General features: G+C 34.4%; 1 protein-coding gene across 5 annotated transcripts in view; it reads left to right on the top strand.

Moving 5' to 3' along the window:
• The first annotated feature begins 8,400 nt into the window (after window positions 1-8,400).
• The window catches only part of LOC110093947, a 34,102-nt gene continuing 19,514 nt past the window's right edge, over window positions 8,401-22,988 (top strand). Inside the window, exons 1-4 of one of the 5 annotated variants that reach the window (XM_028691777.1) lie at window positions 8,401-8,467; window positions 8,552-8,767; window positions 8,863-8,927; window positions 17,428-17,552. The gene's annotated coding sequence lies outside the window, so the exon portion shown is untranslated. Of the gene's footprint in view, window positions 8,468-8,528; window positions 8,768-8,862; window positions 8,928-17,427; window positions 17,553-22,988 lie in introns of those variants that run through there. The other 4 variants (XM_028691778.1, XM_020819016.2, XM_028691779.1 and 1 more) reach the window with 4 other exon arrangements.

Here is a 22,988-nt window from a genome sequence, read left to right as displayed (position 1 = left end):
CAAAGTTTTGAAATAGCATGCCTCCTTTTCCTTTTAACAAAATTTCCAAACAGAATTGTTGATTTCTGTTTATTAACAGATTGTCCTCTTCTGGAGGAAAAATTTGATATAATTCTTTTGAATTTCCTCATACTGTTCAATGAAGCTTGGGAGAACTAGAGAATATCATCTGCATACAAAAGATGGGATATTCTAGGAGCATTTGTAAAAATTTTGATTCCCAAATTTCGTCCCTTATGCTAAAAATCATTTGACAAAATTTGAGCACAAAGAATAAACAAGTATGGTGAAAGTGAACAACCTTGTCTAAATCCACTCCTAGCTTGGATTCCCTTAGAAATGTTACCATTAATCATGATAAAAAATTCAGGATGTTCCACACATTGCATCAAAAGATTAGAAAATCTGCTAGAGAATCCCATGCTTTTAAATACCATCCTCAATGTTTGCAAAGCCATACTATCATAGGCTTGTTCCATATCAAGCTTGATTGCCACCCATCCTTCCTTTGATTTCAAATACCTAAGCTTATTCAACAATTCATGAGTTAAAAGAATATGATTTGAAAGGGATCTTCCTCTTAAGAAATCAGCTTGTTCTTCTGAAATAAGATTCCCAACCACCTTCAATAATCTGTTTAATAAAATTTTGGCAATAACTTTATATAAAGTATTACACATGCTGATGGGACAGAATTCAGATGGAGTAACTAGATTAATCACTTTAGGAATAAGAACTGCCAATGACTCCTTCAATTTGGAACAAAGCATCCCTGTCACAAAAAAAAAAGCCTAACAGCTTTCCAAACATCATTATCGGTTATGTACCAATAGCATTTGAAGAATGAGTATGTAATACCATCTAGCCCATGAGCAATGTTAGATCCACAGTTTTTAATAACTTCTTCTAATTCAGCAAAAGAGAAATCCTCATATAGTATTTTACAATCTTGTTCAGAAAGGGTCTTCAATACCATAGGCTAATCATTAAAATTGCAGCTTATACTTTTCCATTTCTTGCATTAGAAATTCATTAAAATATCTACAATTTCATTCTACTTCTCTATCAAATTCCCTCCTTCATCCTTCAATTGAAAAATCAAATTTCCAATTCTTTTGCCATTAGCAAATGACTGATAAAATTCGGTATTTGTATCATTTTCCTGTATACACTTCAATTTTGATCTTTGTCTCCACCAAGTGCCGAGACATGACAAATTTACATTATAATCATGAATTTTTGTCCTTAAAAGCAGCAGTTTATCATTAGAAAGACCACCCCCCACGGTTTCTTCCATCTGTAATTCTTCAATTTCCTTTTTAAAGACCTCTTTATTTTGCTGAAAGTTCTTCAGTTTTTCCTTGCTCCAAAAATGAAGAGCTCTCAAAGCTCTCTTACATTTCACATTAATGACCTCCATTGCATCTCCAGTCACTTGTTTGTTCCAAGCATTAAGAACTACAGCTTTAGACGGCGTAAAAGATGTCCAAACATCTTCAAACTTAAGATGACCCTTATGTTGAGCTTTATCATAGAACAAATTGAGAATTAAGGGATAGTGATCTTATGCGATCTTGGCTAAGTGTCTTACCACAACATTTTGAATTTCATTCAAAGCTTTTGCATTCAATAGACATCTATCAAGCTTTTCAAGGATCCGAGCACTTCCAATTTTATTGTTGCACCATGTGAACTTTGGACCCACCGTTCCAATATTATGAATATCATTCCTGTTCTTGAAAGCTAAAATATCTTGTGGCCCTTGAGTAAATGAAAACTTCTTTCCACCCCTCTTCTCTTCTTGACAAAGAACACAATTAAAATCCCCCCCCCCACTACCAAAGGGATCTCTTTATCACAGTTCTTCTCTAGGTCCTCCTTCAACCTCCTTCTTAAAAAAGGATTTTTGTTTCCATATACTGTAGACACAATCCACTTGCCTTTGTTATAAATGCTTAACTCCCCAATTACACATTGGTTTGAAGCATTAAGTAAAGAAAACTTAACCATATTAGTTTTCCACAAAACAATAATACCTCCAGACGCACCTTCTGAAGGAAACATAAAAAAGTCCCAATCATCTCCCAACAACTTTTTCACTTCAAATCTCTCTAAGGAAGAGATTTTAGTTTCAACCACTCCAACAAAGAAAACATTCCACTCCTTCACAAACTCCTTTAAATAATGGGAGGCTTCCCTCTTATTTGCCCCCTATAATTCCAGAATGCTAATGAAGTCATTTGGATAAATGGGGGAAAGGACCCCCACTTTTACCTTTAGCATTACCATCTGTTTTTTTGGATCTGGATGAAGTGCTCAAGGGCCCCAAGTGCTTGAGTTCATTCAAAAGTTTTGGTTTTTGAGAAACAAGAATTGCAATACCCAAGCTTGAATTACAGCATTCTATAGAATTAACATCAGCCAAAACTTCGTTGAACACAGAAATCCTCTTCTCATCCTTACTGTTTTCTTCAGAATTACAGAATTCACCATCTTCCATTTCAGGTTCAATATGAGTAACCAGTGCTGCTTTCCCTAGCGCAGAATCTTCAACCTCTACTTCTTCCAACAATTTAAACATATTATTTTGAACAAAAGTTACCTCAGAAATAGAGGTAGAATCCTTCACATCTACTCCAACTTTAATAGAAGTATTTTCACCAACTTTTGCTACCTTGTTCTTCACAGAGTCATCTGTAATGCCACCTTCAATTTGTGTCACATTTGAAACTTTAGTTGATACTTGATTTATAGAAGATTTTCCATCTTCTTTATTCTCCACTTCCTTCTTCTGATAAATAGCTTTCACTCTTTTATTCCTTCTATAATTGACATCCCAAGGTCCATACTTGTCTTCCTTAGGAGCATAAAAAACTTCTTCAGCCTTTTCTTTGACAGCTGGAACAGGACAGCTAGAATTTGAGCTATCTTCCTCCATACAAATATTTCTTAGATGCCCAATTTTTCCACACTTGTAACAAAAGGTTGAGATCTTTTCATACTCAATCTTTTGAAAGAAACGACCTTCTAGTCCATCCACCCAAACACCCATTGGCAATTTTTTATCAAGTTCTAAATGAACACAAATTCTTGCAAACTTCCTCCTTCCCCATTGGAACATATCACCATCAATAAACAAAGGAGTTCCAATCAATGATGCAATCCTTGCTACATTGATCTCATCCCAAGAAAACAATGGAAGATTTGGAAATCTTACCCATACTGACGACGTTAAGCCTTTAAGGGAATTTGTATCAAATTTGGGACTCCATTTGTCTAGCCCAATAATATGACCATTTACAAACCATGGTCCACCTGTAATCACTTTCTCCATAGCTTCCTGTGAGAAGAAGGAGCACAACATCCAGCTTGAACCAAGTATAGTGAGATGGAACTTTCTGATTTGAGACCATTGACGTCTCAATTCTGCTGCTATAATTTGAACTGAAATAGCTCTTCCAAAGACTTTAACCACAATTGAATATTGTAGTTTCTCAGAATTCTCTACCATCTTAGGCTGAAATAGTTTGACTGCCTTGCCGTCCTCAGACAAAAAGGATTCTTCCATTGGCATGTTCATCGGGATATGAGAACGTTTAATCCAAGGATTAACAACGTTTTTAATAGGAGCAGAATTCAACTCTTTATCCTCTGTTTGAACAATTCCACAAGCATCTTTGATGCTATCTCCTTTCTCATGGATGATCACAGGTTCTATTTTCTTAGAATTACCGTTATTGCCAAATCTGTTGACAAATATCTTCATACCAGAGGATGAAGCATCAAAATCATTTGAAATTCCCTTCAGATTTGATGCAAGAGTTACCATAATTGAATCCATAATCATCTACTTGCCCTTGCCGACAACTGGTGAAGAAACTTCCATACGATCAGAGTAATTTTCTCTGATTACCAACGTACCGTTGAAAGGTCATTGATTGTTTATCAATTCTGATTTCGACGATTGAGACATCATCGAAGATCTATTCGGATTTATGTGTGCCGACGACTGACCACCTGAAGTGGCCGCCGCCAAGCCAGTCATCTCCGCCTGCGTTGCCGCCAACAGAAAAATTCAAAAAATTTGAATTTTCTCTCTCTAAAAATTTGAATTTTTCTTGATACTTGACTTTGAACACTATAGGAAAATCGCCCATTTCCGTCGACTTTTTTCGATGAAAATTGAGTCTTTTTCGGCGGTTTTGTAATTTAGCGGCGGTTTTCCGGCGGTTTAAATACCGCCGGAAAAAACGGCGTAGGAAAATAAATTCTGGCGGTTTTTTCCGGCGGCTTGCCGGCGGTCTTAAACCGCCGGTCAAATTAAAAAAAAAAAATCCTGCTGCTCCGGCGAGCCCCCCAACCCTGCCCCGGCGAGCCCCCCCACACCCACGGCGCTGCGCCCGCTCCCGCGGCAACTCCCCCCGGCTCCGCAGCTCTGTCGCTCCCGCGGCAAGCTCCCCCGCGCGTACTGCGCGTGCGGTGAGATTCGAACGCTGGTCGTTCGGGAAGAAATTCCAACGACCGACCAAATTTCTGAAGATGTAAATGCGTTAATCTCCTTAATTGTTTTTATTTAAACTATATTGCGACTGAAAATCAATAATTTTTAATTACACAAAAAATGTAACTAATTAATTTAAAATTAAAAAATATATATATTTAATATAAAATAAAAATTAACTAACTAATTAATTTTAAAATAAAAATTTAATTAAATAGTTAATATAATTTTTAATAATTTTTTTGTTAAATCATTAAAAATACTTTAAATTTTATTCATTTTCATTAAATTTTTTAAAGCCGTCGGAAAATTGAAAAAGCCGCCAGAAAAGCCGCCGGAAATTTCCGTGGGGATAAACCACCGGAAAATCACCGAAAAGCCATCAGAAACGTGACCGCCGGCAAGCCGCCGGAAAATTCCCCGGAAATCATTGATTTTCCTGTAGTGCGACCACTATTGGACTTCTGATTATTCGTCGACCACCGTCGAACTTCCGCCAGCTCATTGACCACCGTTGAACATCTGCTCCTTAAACCAACGCCAACTACTTCCCGACCACCGTTAGAATTTTGCATGTTCGTCGACCACCGTCGAACTTTCGCCTGTTCGTCAACCATCGTCAGAGTTCTTACCGACTACCATCATACTTCCTCATGTTCGTCAACCACCGTCAAACTTTCACATGTTCGTTGACCACCGCCAAACTTCTTTCTGCTCATCAACCACTGCCGGAATTCTTCCCGACCACTGTCGGACTTCTCTCCTCGTTACCACTGCCGGAGTTCTCCTCGACCACCACCAGAATTCTGCTCGTTCCTAGACCATCGCCGAAGTTCTTCCCGACCTCCATCGGACTTCCTCCTATTCGTCGATCAACAACGGAGTTCCACCCGCTCATCGACCTCCACCAGAGTTCTTCCCGACTACCATCAGACTTCCACTTGTTTGTCAACCACAGCTATGGTCCTTCTGACCACTTTCTCCTGCCAACTACAGTCCTTCCGACCACCATTGCCCCTCGATTACGGTCCTTCTGACCACCGTCATCCAACTACGGTCCTCTCGACCTCCTGGTCGCCGACTACAGTCCTTCCAACCACCATCACCAACTACGGTCTTTTCTCACCACTTTCTCCAGCAGACTACGATCCTTCTGACACTTTCTCCAGCAGACTAAGATCCTTCCGATACTTTCTCCAGCCGACTATGATCCTTCCGACCACCATCACCCCACAATGGTCCTTCCGAATATTGTCGTCCGCCTACGGTGCTTCCGACCATCGCCATCCGACTACAGTCCTTCCGACCTACATCGCTCGCCGACTGTGGTCTTGCCACCTAAATGAACAATCAACATTGATTCTTTCAACTTCCACCATATAATGCACTCTATATGATGTATATTTGCTACATCGAGCCAAGACCTTCCTTCCTCCTAAGGAAGAGCCTCATTTGTAATCAATTGCAAGCACTAGTTGATTCATTCAAATTGGGTTAGGCTCCGTGGTTTTTCTCCTTTTCAAGAGTTTCCAAGTAAAAATTATGGTATATCTTATAAACACTATAACAATATTCTCTTATTTGATTGTGTGCTGGATATTCGTACAAAGCTAAGACATTAAACTTTATATTTCTCTATCTCCGTGAAAATATCAGGACGCAACAATCACCATGCCTAAGGAAATTATAAGAAGATTCTCTTCTTGTTCCAGAGACTTTGGGATATTCGGATTCTCAAGGATACTATTGTTCTATGTGCAACGGCATACAAAGCAAATTCCAAAGCTAGCTCCAACTATCAAGGACTTGAATGGACATGGTTCCAAGAATCATAAATATGTCTGCATGAAGATAAACGCTGAATAATAACCAAGCATGAAATTTGCTTGGTAATCTCTTACATACAAAGACATGCAATAGACCGTGAATCTTCCCATAATCTTCCTTGGGCAAGATGATGAAGGTTGAAAGGATAGCCACGACAACTGTGAGGATTATAGCAGTTACGGTAAACAGTCCACACCCTGCAAGCGAAACCTCGCATTTGATCTCTGCTTATTGCTCGTGAGTGAGTTAGAGAGAGCGGAGAAAACCTTCGCTAGATATTAATTTGATGAAACTTTTAGCACTCGATCTAGCCTTCTCTACCTACCCTGCGCTCTTACCCTCGTATTAGTAATGGCAGTTCAGAGCATCTGCTGTGATCAAGAGCATCTCCAACCGAAAATTCCATTTTTCACTCCAAAAAAACTTTTATAGTTGTTAAGCTTTTGTATTTTTATTTATTTTGTTTATGTTCTAGGTTAAAATAATAATATACTTGTTTAGCTTATATATTTAATATTTAAATAAATAACAAATAATAAAAAGTAGATGGATTTCAGGAGTTTTGTTGTCATTTCTCCTTTTCATTTTCACAATCTAGAAGGATGATGCCCGATTCTACTCCCACTAACATCCTCCACCACCCGACCTATCTATCTCTTTCCCTTTTCTATCTCACTTATCTTCCTCTTTCTTACTCTTTATATCATGTTATCCTTAGCTTCCAGGTGAACAATGAACTTGTGCTTTGCCCTGAATCGGATGGATGAAGGTCTCCCCATGCACGATTCAGTAGCTAATGCTGGCACGTTACTTCCGTCCTCGAGGACGAGCTTCTCATCCCTCTTCCTAACCTAAACCTCTTGAGCTCCTCACTTTCTTGGTGCTATTCAATTTCACCTACCTTTTTAGACTTTATCTTCCTTGTCACCAGTCATCGAGGGTTCAACAACACCCATTTTCCCTTTTTGTTTGGCTTTTCCTTTCCCTCCCTCCTCGTTGGGACTTGGAAGTCAAGTTTCAATGAAAAAGAATTGTGTTTAAATATCAAAAATACCTCAAAAGTTATTTTTTGTGTTCTTAAAACAAATCAATTTGTTTTAGCATTAAAAAAACAAGAATAAGTATGCAAACATATTTGTATCATTTCGCTTTTATTTTCTAAATTAAATAAAAATGAAAATAAAATTTATCCCAATCAATCCCTAAATTTTATTTAGTTGTCTGACCTATAGCATACAATGTCATGTTATTAATAAATGACAATTGTTTGGTTCTCTATATCTTTAAATACTAATTTTATAAATGCCATTTATGTCCTATTTTGATTATTTCTAGTTGTTGACCAAAACTGCTAACATCTAGATGTCTGGCTATTTGATGGCTATAATAAATAATAACACATAAACAAAGATCTTTGCCACCATTGATCTTTCTAAATAACCTTACATTGTTCAAGTCGGGTATCATTTAACCAAAAATAGTTTTATTCACTTATATTATGGTTTACTGTTTAATTTTATAACTTTTTATTATTCTTACAGATTAAAATACATGGATTACTGGCATATAGTTTGGATTGAATGCCCTGTTACAACTAAGTGGATCCAACTCAGGCTTTGTTTGTTTGAGCGTTTTTTTGCCTTTTCCGTTTGGAAACGGAGGAAATTTTTTTTTTTTTTGTTGTTTGGTTCGTCAAATCACGTTCCCAATAACTCCATTTTTCATTTTTCTGCAGTTTTGAGAAAGCTTTTTATATATGTTTCTCCATTAGAAAACTCCATTTTCATAACTAATGTTTTTTAAAACTACCTTTTACAAAAGCACAAAAAAAAAAAAAAAAAAAAAAAAAAAAAAAAAAAACAAACAAACGAAGCCTCAATGTTTTGATATTCTTGAATTACAATCTACACCTTCATGTGGTTCCAAACTCAAGAACCAAGAAAATTTTGGCTAGTTCCTACAAGAAATGACCTGATTAGCATCTTGCTTCTTCTGATTAGTCATGCTCTTTTCTTCCTCGTACAATTTCCCACATAGAAATCTGAAACATGATGCATTTATTGGTCATGCAGACCTCTAATAGACAATGCCTTGGCCATTACCATAGAGGGCTTCTGAACACAAGCTCATATTATAAGGGTGGATATTTTTACAATTCAAAATTCTTGCTTGTATTGTTTCTTGGTTCACTAATAAATTGCTTTCATAATAACTGGGTTTCAGTTCATGTGTACGAGATAAAGAAAGAACCATTTCACAGGATAAAGAAATTTCTCCTATGAGTTAATAAGTGTTCGTTATTGATGTTGACATTGGTGCTGATCAGATGTCGTTTTCAGTTTGATGAGAATCTCATAAGTGAATGAGAATATGCAGGTCGCACATGGAGAGGCTTGGGCCGCTTAACAAAAAATAAGGAATCTTTAAGGATAGTGAGAGGTAGCTTTGTATCTTACTTTCAGTTGTGTTTTGTGGGCTGTTTACTTTGATGCTATCTCTACTTTTGTTGATGGTTTAGTTGGTTTTTGTTACAGCATACATTCTAAGGGTACAGTTTTGTTTATACAGCAAATCTCTGAGCTTCTTGGAAAATTCATATGTAAGAAGTTTACCAAAGCCAGTTTTTTTGTTGTTTCATGGAACTTCTGTCAAGGTGTATGATCCTGATACGAAGTGCATGTAATTTCCGCAAAATCAGTAAACGATATAAGAAATTTAGGAATAATACATAAGAACTTTTATTTATTGAAAGAACTAAGAAGAAAAACACAAGATACTTTTAGATCTTCAATTGGAGTGGAAGATCCAGCTCTCTCAAATCTCTAGCCGTCAGCTAGAGCCCACTCAACCTAAGCAAAACTAATTCCATCAAAATCAAATATAATATGAAATCTCCACATAGTTAGCCTTAAATAGGCTCCCCTAATTTCGTCCCAAATAATTTTCTCTCATACTTGATTTTAGATTAGATCTCTTTTTCTAACTAATTCATCCTAATTGTAATTAAAACTTTCCTAAAAAATTCTCCCTTGATTCCTCCTTATATAATTAATATTAACTCATGTAAGCTTTCCCTAAATAATTCACTCATAATTTTGAATTAAAAAATAAGATTTCTTTTCCTAATTAATTTCTTCTGAATTGTAATTAAAATTTTCCTAAATAATCCCCCTCTCTCTTCTTGCCCAATGCCCACCCTAGTGTGGCCCATTGGCTCAGCCACTGATCCATCAATACTCCCCTCCCAAAGAGCCACCTTATATGTAAGGTGGAAAGACAAAAAAAATGTTATTTCATCCTCTCACACGGCTCCCTCAATTTTCTCGCCATCACAAATGGTGATAACCTGAAGAGTACGGACTTACATTTGTGCCCTAGTTTATACCTCTCATCACGTCTGAAACACAACCTCTTTGCGCTCTTATCTTGTTACTCCATCTCTATAAGCTTCTTGAAGTTTCCCCCGGGCTCCCTCCTACAATCTTCTCCTTTAGGGTCTCTCTAAAAATACCCGGTGTCGGCTCCTTGGATGCCAAAAAGATAGTGATCATCCTGTACTACCCTCCTAAGTTGCTACTTGCAGCCTCTCTCTCTCCAGGTGTCGCTGCTCCTCCACTAATTGGGCTAGCTCTATAACCTCTTCCAAATCATAAGGCCTTATCACTCTAACTGCCTACCAAATCTCTAGTTTAAGCCCTTTTATAAAGTTTCCATTCAGTATAGTCTTTAGAAGCAGGTCCAATCGGCTGGCTAGGTGCTCAAACTGCTCAAGGTACTCCACTACTGCCCCCTCTTGTGTTAGAGGAAAAAATGCTCATAGAAGTCTCCTCCTATGTTAAACTCCCTCCAGGTTCGTATGGGCCACCTCGTATCTCTCCAATGGTATTATGCCAACTCTTTTCCCTCCAAGCATATTCCATCGGTCATCAATCTCTCCTCTTCTGTCAACCTATTAACGGTAAACTATCTTTTCACCATGTAGTTCTACTTATGTGCATCATCTCCCTCAAAAATAGGCATCTTCAACTTCCTTACTCTCGGATCTCCTCCATTCCCCCTATTTCCTCCATAATGTCCCATTTCCGAAGGGAGTGGTTGCCCCCAAATGTGCCGATCATCACTTTTACACTCATACTCATACCCATACCATTCATAAAAATTCCCCCCTTCTCCTTTCAAATTTAGTAACCTTCGCTCATGCCCAAACCCCTCACGCCTCTCCCTATACCCTCTACCCGACTTCTCTAAAACTTTTTTCTCGAACTCCGATTTCTTTCGTTTGATCTCCCCCTTTTACGCTCATACCCATACCATTCGTAAAAATTCCCCCTTCTCCTTTCAAATTTAGTAACCTTCGCTCATGCCCAAACCCCTCACGCCTCTCCCTATACCCTCTACCCTCTACCCGACTTCTCTAAAATGTTTTTCTCGAACTCCGATTTCTTTCGTTTGATCTCATCTTCCAATATTTCTACCTTTTTTCTTTCCATAGGTACACAGATTTAGTCTCCAACAACAAAAAACAACAACTTGGATGCCAATATCGCCTCCAAACAACAAAAAATAAGTAAGAATGGAGAAAAAATGCAGCAGAATTCAGTGAGGGCAATTTTTATTTCAACTCACGAATTGCTCTGATACCAATTTGATAGGAAGTGGATGTAATTTCAGCAAAACCATATATCAACACAAGAAATTTAGGAAGAATAACACACAATAAATCTTTTTTTATTGAAAGAACTAAGAAGAAAAGTACAAGATATAGTTGAATCTTCAATTGGAGAGGAAGATCTGACTCTTCCAAATCTCTAGCCGTCAGCTAAAGCCCACTCAACCTAAGCAAAACTAATTCTAGCAAAATCAAACATAATCTAAATCACTCCATAGTTAGTCTTAAATAGGCTCCCGTAATTCCAACCCAAATTAGCCTCCTTTCCTTAAATAATTCCCTCTTAGATTTAAATTCAAATTAGATCTCTTTCTCAAATTAATTCTCTTCTAATTGTAAATAAAATTTTCCTAAATAATTCCCCCTTGATTCCTCCTTATATATTGAATATTAACTCCCTATGTTTTCCTTAAATAATTCCCTATTAGATTTGAATTTAAATTAGATTTCTTTTCCTAATTAATCCCCTCCTAATTGTAATTAAAACTTTCCTAAACAATCCCTCCTCTCTCTTCTTGCTCGCTGCCCACCCTAGTGGGGCCCACTAACTTAGCCTCCGGTCCATCAGATCCTAAAGGAAATAGAGTATAATTATGGATGAATGCCATATTAGCATGTTAGTCTAGTTTGCTGATTTTTTGAAGTTGACCTGCTAAGATTTGTTGTATTTGTCTGAGCCTTTGTGCTACACTGATATTCAGTCTATTACAAAGAAAGAATAAAGATTTTATAGCTGCTCCAAATAATGTCTAAATAGTCCTTAATTTTATCACTGTTGCTTTGCTTTAGGTGTTTTCACTGCTCTATGGATGTTGTTATAGAGATTCAAAATGATGTCCAAAGATTTTTCCGTTGTATTATGAGAATTTTAAGGCCAGCATATCTGATAAATGGTGTGAGGGCTACAGAAGTGTCGTTTACTGTCAAAGATAGTTACTTCCTTATTTATATTGGCAATAGGTTTTGCTCTGACATGTTTTTGAAGCGAACAGAATTTGGAGAGCTTTATTTTTGTGACGCGAGATCAAAGTAATGAATTTAGGAACATAAGATTCTCCTACGAAATGGTTTACGCAATGCTCTGATTCCCTCTGTACATCACATAAGCTATTTTTTAGTCTTAGTTTATGTATTTCAGTGCTTGTGGCGCCCAAGAACTTTTTTTTATTATTTTATTGAACTTCTTCCAACAACAACAACAACAATAACATCAATCCTTTATCCTATTATTTGAAGTTCGTTACATGAGTCCTTTTCTCCTTTGTATTATGTTAAAAGTCTGATTTTCATTTAAATCTAATAAAAGAAGGTCATTTCTAAAATTTTATAACCAAGTCTTTTTAGGTCTACCTCTATCTTTCTTAACATAGGTCAAATCTAATATATCTACCCTCCTAAGCATGTCATTGGAATGCTGACATTTTATGTGACCAAATAATCTAAGATGACTCTCTCTTTAATCTTATCTGCTACTGGAGCTACTCCAACATTTTCATGTATATGCTCATTTTACATTGTCTCTAAGAGTGAAATCACTCATTCACCTAAGCATCCTCATCTCTAAAACAACAACAACAACAACATCAAGCCTTTATCCCACTACGTGGGGTCAGCTACATGAATACTTTTTCTCCATTGTGTCCTATTAAAAGTCAAATTCTCATTTAAATCTAATAAAGAAAGATCATTTCTAATATTTTCTAATCAAGTCTTTTTAGGCTGCCTCTACCTTTCTTAACATAAGTCAAATCTAATACCTCTACTTTCCTAATCGGGTCATCGGAAGGCCATCGTTTTATGTGACCAAACCATCTATGGCGACTCTCTCTAATCTTATCTTCTATTAGAGCTACTCCAACCATTTCACGTATATGCTCATTTCGTATCCTATCTCTAAGGGTAAAGCCACTCATCCACCTGAGCATCCTCATCTCTGCCACACTAAACTTAGTATTATGCTTCTCTTTTAATGGCCAACATTCGACACCATAAAACATTGCAGGCCTCACCACCATCTTATAGAATTTTCCCTTAAGTTTGAGGGGTGCTTTTTTATCACACAATAAGCTCGATGCATTCCTCCACTTCAACCATCCAACTTGAATTCTGCTGATAATATCCCCATCTATTTCACCATCACTTTGAACAATAGATCCAAAATATCTAAAACGTGTACTCTTATTAATGACTTGATCACCCAAAGTCACAATCCCCTCACGAGCTCTATTACTATTAAAATTACACTCCATATATTTCGTTTTAGATCTACTCAAGCAAAAACCTTTAGACTCTAAGGTTGACCTGCATAATTCAAGTTTAACTTCAACTCCCTCTCTAGTCTTATCAACAAGAATAATATCATCAGCATAAAGCATACACCATGGTACATCCTCTTACAAATGTCTAGTGAGAACATCCATGACTAAAGCAAAAAGATATGGGGTTAAGGATGATCCTTGATGTAACCCAACTTAAATAGGAAAATACTTGGTCAAACCACCTTGTGTTTGAACACAAGTAATATCTCCTGCATACATCTCTTTAATGATTTGAATATAAGCATTATTAACTTCTTTCTTATCAAGAACTCTCCATAGCACTTCTCTTTAAACTTTATCATATGTTTTTTCTAAATCAATAAATATCATATGTAGATTCTCCTTATATTCTCTATATTTCTCCATCAAACCTTTTAATAAATGTATGACTTCCATAGTCGATCTACTAGGCATAAATCCAAATTGATTTTGTGAAACATTAGTATCACACCGCAACCTATGCTCCATAACCCGCTGCCCTAATTTTAAAGTATGACGCATTAACTTAATTCCTCTATAATTCACACAATCTTGTGCATCACCTTTATTCTTAAAAATAGGAACTAACACACTCATTCTCCACTCATCTGACATCTTTTTAGTCTTCAAAACAGTATTAAAAAGTTTAGTAATTCAAGAAATTATTTCATCTTCTAAGCATTTCCACACTTCTATTGGAATATCATCAAGTCCAACAGCTTTTCCACACTACATTTTCTTTAAAGCCTCTATAACTTCAGTTTTACTAATACGTCGATAAAAATAGAAATTTTTATTTTCATTTAAGGCACTAAGGTCACTACAGTCAATTGTATTTTCACAATCTTCATTAAAAAGTTTAACAAAATATCTCATCCACCTTTTTTGAATATCATCTTCTAAGAAAAGTACTTTTTGATCATCATCCTTAATACACTTGAACTAAATCCTTATTACTCCTATCTCTTTGTTTGGCTAGCTTATATGTATAATTTTCTCCCTCCTTAAAATCTAAGCTATTATATAAATCACTAAAAGCTAAAGTTTTTGCATCACATATTGTTTTCTTAGATTCCTTACGTGCCTCTTTATATCTTTCCCAATTATCCAAGTTTTTACATTTAAACCAATTTTTATAACAAATCTTCATATTTTTAATCTTATCTTGTATATTTGGATTCTACCACCAAATATTTTTACTATTAGGAGCTTTTCTCTTTGAAACTCCAAGCACATCTTTTGCAATATTCTTAATATTATTAGTCATTTTTTTCCCACATAATATTAGCACCCTCATGCACAACCAAAATCTTAATATCTATAATCTTACTCTCAAAAATATTTTTGTTAATATTCTTTAAATACCCACATCTAATCCTATCGTTTTACTTTATTTTTTATTTTCTGTCCATTTATCTTAAAGTCCAAAACTAATAATCGATATTGAGTATATAAATTTTCACTCGGAGTAACTTTATAATCATTGTAATCTAAACGATCTAATTTTCTTATAAGAAAATAATCAATTTGAGTTGTATTATATCTATTTTTATGAGTGATGAAATGCTCATTCATTTCTTAAATAAGGTATTAGCAATTAAAAAATTATAAGCTGAACAAAAATTTAATATGGTCTTGTCACCTTCATTTATCATTCCAAACCCATGGCCACAGTAAATTCTTTTAAAATCATCTACTTCTCCTCCAATAAAAACTCTTTCTTTAAGAGGTATCTTTTGTATTAATTCTTCTAAGTCATTTAAAAATTTAATTTTGAACTCATATCCAAAGATACTTGAGGAGCATAAGCACTTATAATATTAGCAATCTTAGCATCAACAACAATCTTTAAAACTATAATTCTATCTCCAATTCTATTAATTTTTATAATATTATCCTTCAAACTCTTATCTATAATCACACCTACACCATTTCTAGTATGACTCTTACCCGAATTTCGAAGTATAAATCCTAAACTATCAATCATCCTAAGCCTTCTCTCCAACCCATTTAGTTTCCTAAATTCATAGAATATTTGAACTTAATTTTATGCATTTTAAATCAATTTCAATGGGTGGATGAGGATTGTTGAGAATAAGACTCGTGCATGCTGTACAAACTAAGTTATTGAGTAGATTTGAGAAAGAACAATGGCATTTTGTGGCCGTAGATATGCTATTGCTTCTTTTCTACTTTGTTCTTTTACTCTTGTTATTTTGTAAGTAGCTTAATCTAACAAACCGTATGATGCCATAGAACTTGTGAATATTCAAATTAAAGGATTGGGACGAAATGTTTATGAATATTTGGGATATATTGGGAATAGTCTTACTATAAGTATTAGACATGGATATAGAGAGATGGGTTATTGATATGACAATTTTCTTAATTCTTATATGAATAATTCACATATAATATAAAACAATATTACGTGATGTTTAATAAATCTGAGCGCTAGATAAGACTTGGAAAAAACTTTGGAAGCAATATAAATTAGTTAATATAAACATGACTTGCCGGAGCTTTCTCTAAAAAACTATTGGACTACGGGAGCTGAACACATTTAGAAGATTTAATTTTATTTATTTACTTATTTATTTTTGGTGGGGGACTGTGGCTGATAGATTGCGATGCCTGGACATGCTTATTTTGTTTTTTATAAAAGGTGGTACCCAGTGAGTTATGGTTGTATAAGGAGAATCCTGCCATCTATGTTAATTCAATGATTCGGGCAACTGATTCAATTAAAGCCGGTCTACTTTGATGTAGGAGAATGCCTAGCATCCATCAATAAAAAGAACGGTGACAAGTCTACTAAATTGCAACCAAGAAAACAATCTGGTAATTTGAGAAATAAACTTGGTGATTATAAGTTGCCATACTTGGGTATTTTATCATATTGCCGGACTTGTTCCCTAAGGAAGGTGCCTATAAGTTATTGAAGGACTTATTTAAATAATGGATGGGTGAGCGTTGCTTTTTTGAAAGTTTATCTTGGTGATCTAATTTCTGTTTGTTTAGTTGGCTTGATAATTCCTGATGATAGGCATTACTAAATATTTCAATCTTGACATACCTGTTGAAAAAATAAGGTTATTCTTATGAATGTGCAGAAGTACTAAAATAAATGGTTCATCATATTCAAAGCTCAAAGGGAGTGCTTTCTACTCTTCAAATCTTCATTTACGCCAATTATGTTCTTTTACGCCAGAAAAAGATTTAGCCAGAACAAAGAATAATGCATCTGCAGAAACATGCTTTACATAATTCCTTCACTTAGGCCAAAGAGTTTTTTACTTCTTTTCAAATTTTTATTCTTATTAAAGAGAAGAAACTATGAAAAACTGCAATTATCCTTCTCAAAAGATCATTTCTTTTGTTTTGCCTGACTTCTTTATATAGTAATTAGGCGTATGCCTTTGAGTCGCCTATGATCAGGAACATTAGAATCACTATCTGCTAATTTCTCAAAGGTTAATTACAGAACACTAAAAGAGGGTCTCGCATGGGTCTAATCTATCAGCAGAACAGAGAATATCCAAAGCTTTGTCTTTGAAGCCGAAATGAATATGACCACAATATGTGGAAACATCATGATTGTACTTGTAGTGACATATGGTGTGGTATCCCTTGGGATCGATGAAAGTGTCCAAGGCACAAGAGGGGGGTTGAATTGGCGTCTTTTAAAAAATTTTAAAAATATTATAAGTAGCGGAAGATTTTATAGCACCAATATTGAATTCAGTTCCCTCTGTTTTAAAAAACAACTTAGCCTATATATATATATATTTGTTTTGAGAAAAGTAAGTAATCAAGATTTTCAAAACGAACTTATGTATGTATGTGTATATATTTTAAATCATCAATAATATTTCAACCAGAAATAAGCCGATAAAGTAAATTCAATAAGCAAAATTACAGAAAGTAAAAAATACAACAACAACAAGCCTTTATCGCACTACGTGATGTCGGTTACATGAATCATTTCTCTCCATTGTCCTATTAAGAGTCAAATTCTCATTCAAATGTAATAGAGAAAGGTCATTTCTAATATTTTCTAACCAAATTTTTTTAGGTCTACCTCTACCTATTTTAACATAAGCCAAATCTAATACATCTGCTTTCATAACCAGGACATTGGAAGGCTGCCGTTTTATGTGACCAAACCATCTAAGAAGACTCTATCTAATCTTATCTCCAATGGAGCTACTCCAACCTTTTCATGTATATGCCAATACAAGAAATTATGTTCGAAAAGGTATATGCCAATATAAGAAATTATGTTTCCTACTATATGAATATATTCATCTTTTGAATTTATCTATTTTTAGAAATATTAGAATTTTAACGGTTTAAATTCGAAATAGCTGATCGTTCAATACAATATATATCGTATTGTATGATTAGTTTTGCAAATTTTTTAATTTCTAATTTTAGTTAATTAATGCTACTTGACTTTCATAAATTATGAAAATATCATTCATACCGTATAGTACGATTTTGATCGTACAGTACAATTTATCAAATGTCAAGTGTTTTGATTAACTTTGTTTAATTTTTATCAGCCCTAATGTGTGTGCGCTTGGTCGTTGAACCCACTATATGCCTATAGTTTGAAAATTTCATGAAAATAAAAATAAAATAAAATAAATAGGAAATACAATTGTTTCACTTTTTATTTTTTGATCTTCTTTACTTTAACAGACTTTCCTTATGTTGAACTCATTAGCTTTATCAAGTCATCATCCTGATTCCGTCATCTGTGTGCTACCTACAATATTACTAAGATACCAATCTCTTGCACACATAACTCAACTTTTAATTAGTATAACCATGAGTTTTTGCAATCATCAAAACCCTAATGTCCACCAGGCTCATGGAGTTCAAAATCTCCTCTTTTTTATGACGACTAACTTTTTTTTTTATTGAAGTGATAAAAAACCATTATTTACTTAAATATTCCCTCCCAGAGTTTATGGCCAGAAAGAAAATTACAAGTTTGATAACTGCAATATCATGGGATTTGATACCACTGTTGGAAACATATAGGTACTCGTGTAAATCTTGGTTAGTTATATCCAAGTGGCCCTAACAGACAAATGATTGCACAAAAGTTATATCACTTGTGATTCTAAGATCGGCAAAAAATTGTAAAAGAAGTTCAGTGTGATATAGAAAAACTAGAGAGATGATGTGTAAGGTAGTGCCTACGAATAAGTCTAGTATTTGATATCCTAATTGTTCTTTGTTTAATACTTTTGAGTCAATTATGGATGCTTCTTGATATCATTGATTTACTTCGACATCTTCATCAGGGCGCTGCTAACTATCTTTCCTCTCTTACTTGCCATTTAAGAGCTTAGGTGTATTGTATTAACAGTAAGAAATGCTGACAAGTGTGGTTTGAACATAGAAAGGGAATTCTTCTTATAGCCTCTATTCAATTTTATAGTCTGATCGAACATCGTACAATACAATCAGAACAGGCCAAATCATCCTATCGAATTTTGTACGAAGACTGGTCAAATCGCATACTCCGATCAATATGGGACAATATGGCCTTTGACTTTTGATCATCCTTTCCGTAAAGTTGGTTGAACTTTTTTTACAAGTTAAATTTTCCAATTTAAATGGATTTTTATATATTACGATTTTCCATAATGATTCGTATTAGGCTGTTAATATTGCAAATGTCATATTTTTCAACATGCATCATACAATGCGAGTGAGCTCGTATAGTGCAATGTACAATTATTATTCATTCCAATCATTAAATTTGTAGTAATAACCTCGAGAATCATGTTGACCTCCGTATAATGTATAGTACAAGTCAGGTTCGTACAGTACAATATGACATAATATTTTATATTTTTTGTTGATTAGGACCTTTTGTTTCATGCACACAGAACATCAATAGATTGTAATCACAAAAACATTTGTGAGAAAAATAAGAGACAAATATATAAACACATAACCCATAACACACCCCATAACAACACAAACATAATTTCACCTAATGTTTTATGCACTTAAATCAATTATTCTTAATCCAATTTTAAGTGCGCTAAATCTCTCAAAATGAAATCCCTTTGTTAAAATGTCTGGCAATTGATTTTCAGTATCCAAAAAGTGAATATCCACATCCCTTTTTTATCATGATTTCTAATGAAGTGATATCTAATGTAAATATGCTTAATGTTTGGGGGCTGACTTAAATTTTTAGTGATCCATATAACACTAGTATTGTCACACATTATGGGGATTATATCCACATGCAATTCAAAATCAAGAAGTTATTGTTTGATCCATAATACTTGTGCAACACAACTTCTTATAGCTATATATTCTACCTTAGCAGTGGATAGGGCGACAAAGATTTGCTTTCTACTAAACTAGGAAATTGAAAGTTGTCGTGTAAAATGACACAATCTTTAAGTGCTTTCTCTATCTATCTTGTATCCCATAAAATTTGAGTATGAGTATTTAACTAAATAAAATGTACTCTTTCTAGGATACTAGATGCCTAAAACTGGGGTCTCTATAATACCTAAGAATTCTTTTTATTGCTTTAATTTGTTACTCTTTAAGTTCTATCTAAACTCTAGCATAGCAACAATTTCTAAACATGATATCTAGTCTACTAATAGTCAAGTAAAGCAGCGATCCTATCATACCTTTATATTTCTTTTGGTCTATAGGTTTGCGACTTGGATTTTTATCTAATTGTATACTCAGGCTCATGGGGATATTCATACTCTTACAATCCATCTCAAACTTCTTAATAATCTCTCCAATGTATTTTGTTTGATTAAGATTCTATCACTTTTTTGTTTCTTATTAAATCTTAAGAAATATGTAAACTCACTCATTATACTTATTTGAATTCATTACTAATACTTGATGAGAATTCTTTACAAATTTTTTTATTTGTCGATCCAAACAAAATCCAAGTAAAATATAATCCATATAGATCTGGATTATTAAGATATTAGATCTTATATTCTTAATGAATAATTTGGTATCCAAAATTCCTTTAGCCTATCATACCATGTTGTAGGTGTTTGTTTTAGTCCATATAGTGCCTTTTTAAGTTTGTGAACATGATATGTAAGTGGTACTCTCTCAAATCCAGGTGGTTGCTCTACTTACACATCTTCCTTAATTTATTAATTTAAAAATATATTTTTCACATTCATCTAGTATAACTTGAAACCTATAAAACATCCAAAAATGGTACTCTAATAGCTTCTAACCTAGCAATGGGTGCAAAAGTCTCTTTACAGTCAATTCCTTCTATTTAATTATATTCTTTTTCTACTATTCTTGTTTTATTCTTATTTAGAAATCCAATATCATTTAATTTATTTTTAAATACCCATTTTATTTCTATGGCACTCTAATTAGTCGCTCTAGGCTCTAACTTTTGTACATTTTTGGTAAATTGGTTTAATTCATGCTGCATTGCTAAAATCCAAAATTAAACTTTTAATGCTTGATTTGCACTTATGGGCTCTTTCATTGAAATGAATGCAATGTGGCTAATCTTTTCCTAAGGCCAAGTCTAGCTCTATCTTTTGTAAATTTTTCTTTTAAACAACTCTCTAGGATGACTAGAACCATATCTTTATTATCTAGGTAATGAGTCCTAATTCATATCTCTATCCTATAAGCTTATTTTCTCAATTTTAATAGTGACATCATCCTCTTTTTGTTCTTCTCTAATTGGAAAAACCATATTGATCTCATTAAATATAATGTGAATTGATTCTTGTGTTACCAATGACCTTTTATTAAACACCCTATAGGTTTTTCTTATAGAGGAATATCCTAGAAGTACTTACTAATTAGGTTTTGTATCAAATTTTATCAAATTTGATTTTCCATTATTTAACACCATACTTACACCCAAAAACATGCAAATTAGAAAGATTTGGTGTCATACCCTTAAGAAGTTCATAGGGGTTTTATTTAACTTGGATCTAATATTTACTCTATTAAATGCATAGCATGCAATATTTATAGCTTTTGCCCAAAAATAGTTCGCCAACTTATATTTATTCAACATCACTCTAGTAGTCTGAGCTAAAGTTTTATTCTTTCTTTCAGCTATCCCATTATGTTAAAGGGTTCTAGGTGCCAAAAAATTATGTTCTATTCATATCTCATGATAAATGTTTTAAGTTCCTCATTTTTAAATTCTCCTCTGAGATCATTGTGAATGGTGGAGATAGAACATCCATTTTTTCTTGGAATTCATGCAGAGATAATTTTAAATTCATCGAAGGCCTCATTCTTATTTGCTATAAATTTTATCTAAGTGAATCTATTGTAATTATTTACTATTACAAATCCATATGATTTGCCTCTTAGACTGACAGTAATAATCAGTCCAAAAAGATCCATATGCAATGCCTCAATGGTCTAGAGGTAATGATATCCTTAGTTGTGTAAAAAAAATGACTCGACTTGTTTTCCTAGTTAATATGCATCACATAATTGTTTCTCGGTGAAATCTAACTTCAATACCCCTCTAATTAGGTCTAAGTGAGTAATTTTCTTAAGTATTTTACATGCTTGCATCACACAATCTTCTATGCCACAACTAAGCATCATATACAGTTTTTTTCAAACAACATATTTCAAGGATTCATTAATGTTATCAAGTCAATTATATAAACTTTGTTCAATGAAAGGTCTTTTAAAATAATTTTATTATTCAACAAAAATAGACACTTATTAAAATAAAATTTAACATCTAGTCCTTTATCATATAATTGCTAATATTGAGTTAATTATGTTTTAAACATTCAACCAATAATACGTTTTCAATAGTAAAGCTATCAGTTTTACCTATTATTCCTGTACTAATTATTCTTTTAGTAGTGTTATCTCCAAGGGCCACTCATCCTCCACTCCTGACCTCCTGTGTGATGATTTCTTTATGTCACTTGTTATGTTCTGTGTACATCCACTGTTCAAGTACTGCATGCTTACACCTAGGGGTGTAAGTGAGCCGAGCTGGCCCGTTCGGATCGTGAGCCGGCTCAAGCCCGACTAGTTAACGAGCTCGCGAGCTCGAGCTTATCGAGCCCGAGCTCGAGCTTGAGCTCATTTGTTAAATTAGCTCGAGTTTGAGCTTCATGAGGATCGATTCGTTAGCTCGTGAGTCAGCTCGAATCACTATTAGTATTTTAAATAATTATTTTTTTCAATAGTTTAAAATAATTTGAGCTGCAATTTTTATTTAAAGGCATTAAATGTGTATAGCTTTTAAGGCATTAAAACATATAAAATATTAATCTAACGTATGCAAGGCTGTAGTTTTCATTTCAAGGAAGTGAATGTGTACAACTTTTAAGCATTAAAGCATATAAAATATTAATTTGATGTGCAGCTTTCATTTTAAGCCTGCGACCTATCTTTTCCAAAGCTGCTGCTTCCGCATATTCTTCTTCTTTCGTCAGCTCTTCTTCTTCGGCCCATTCCAAAGCTGCAGCTTTCTTGCCTTTGCATTTTTTTTCAGTTTTTATCCAGCTCTACAACAACAACATCAAGCCTTTATCCCACTACGTGGGGTCGGCTACATGAATCATTTTTCTCCATTGTGTCCTATTGTTGTTGTTGTTCTTGTTGTTTATCCAACTCTGGAATTCAAAATCCCGTGCATAATTAAAAAAATATCGCACATGATGTG

This window comes from Dendrobium catenatum, unplaced genomic scaffold (assembly GCF_001605985.2).
Source record: "Dendrobium catenatum unplaced genomic scaffold, ASM160598v2 original_scaffold_68491, whole genome shotgun sequence".
In the NCBI taxonomy this organism is placed as follows: domain Eukaryota; kingdom Viridiplantae; phylum Streptophyta; class Magnoliopsida; order Asparagales; family Orchidaceae; genus Dendrobium; species Dendrobium catenatum.
This window is presented reverse-complemented; position numbering and strand designations above follow the sequence as displayed.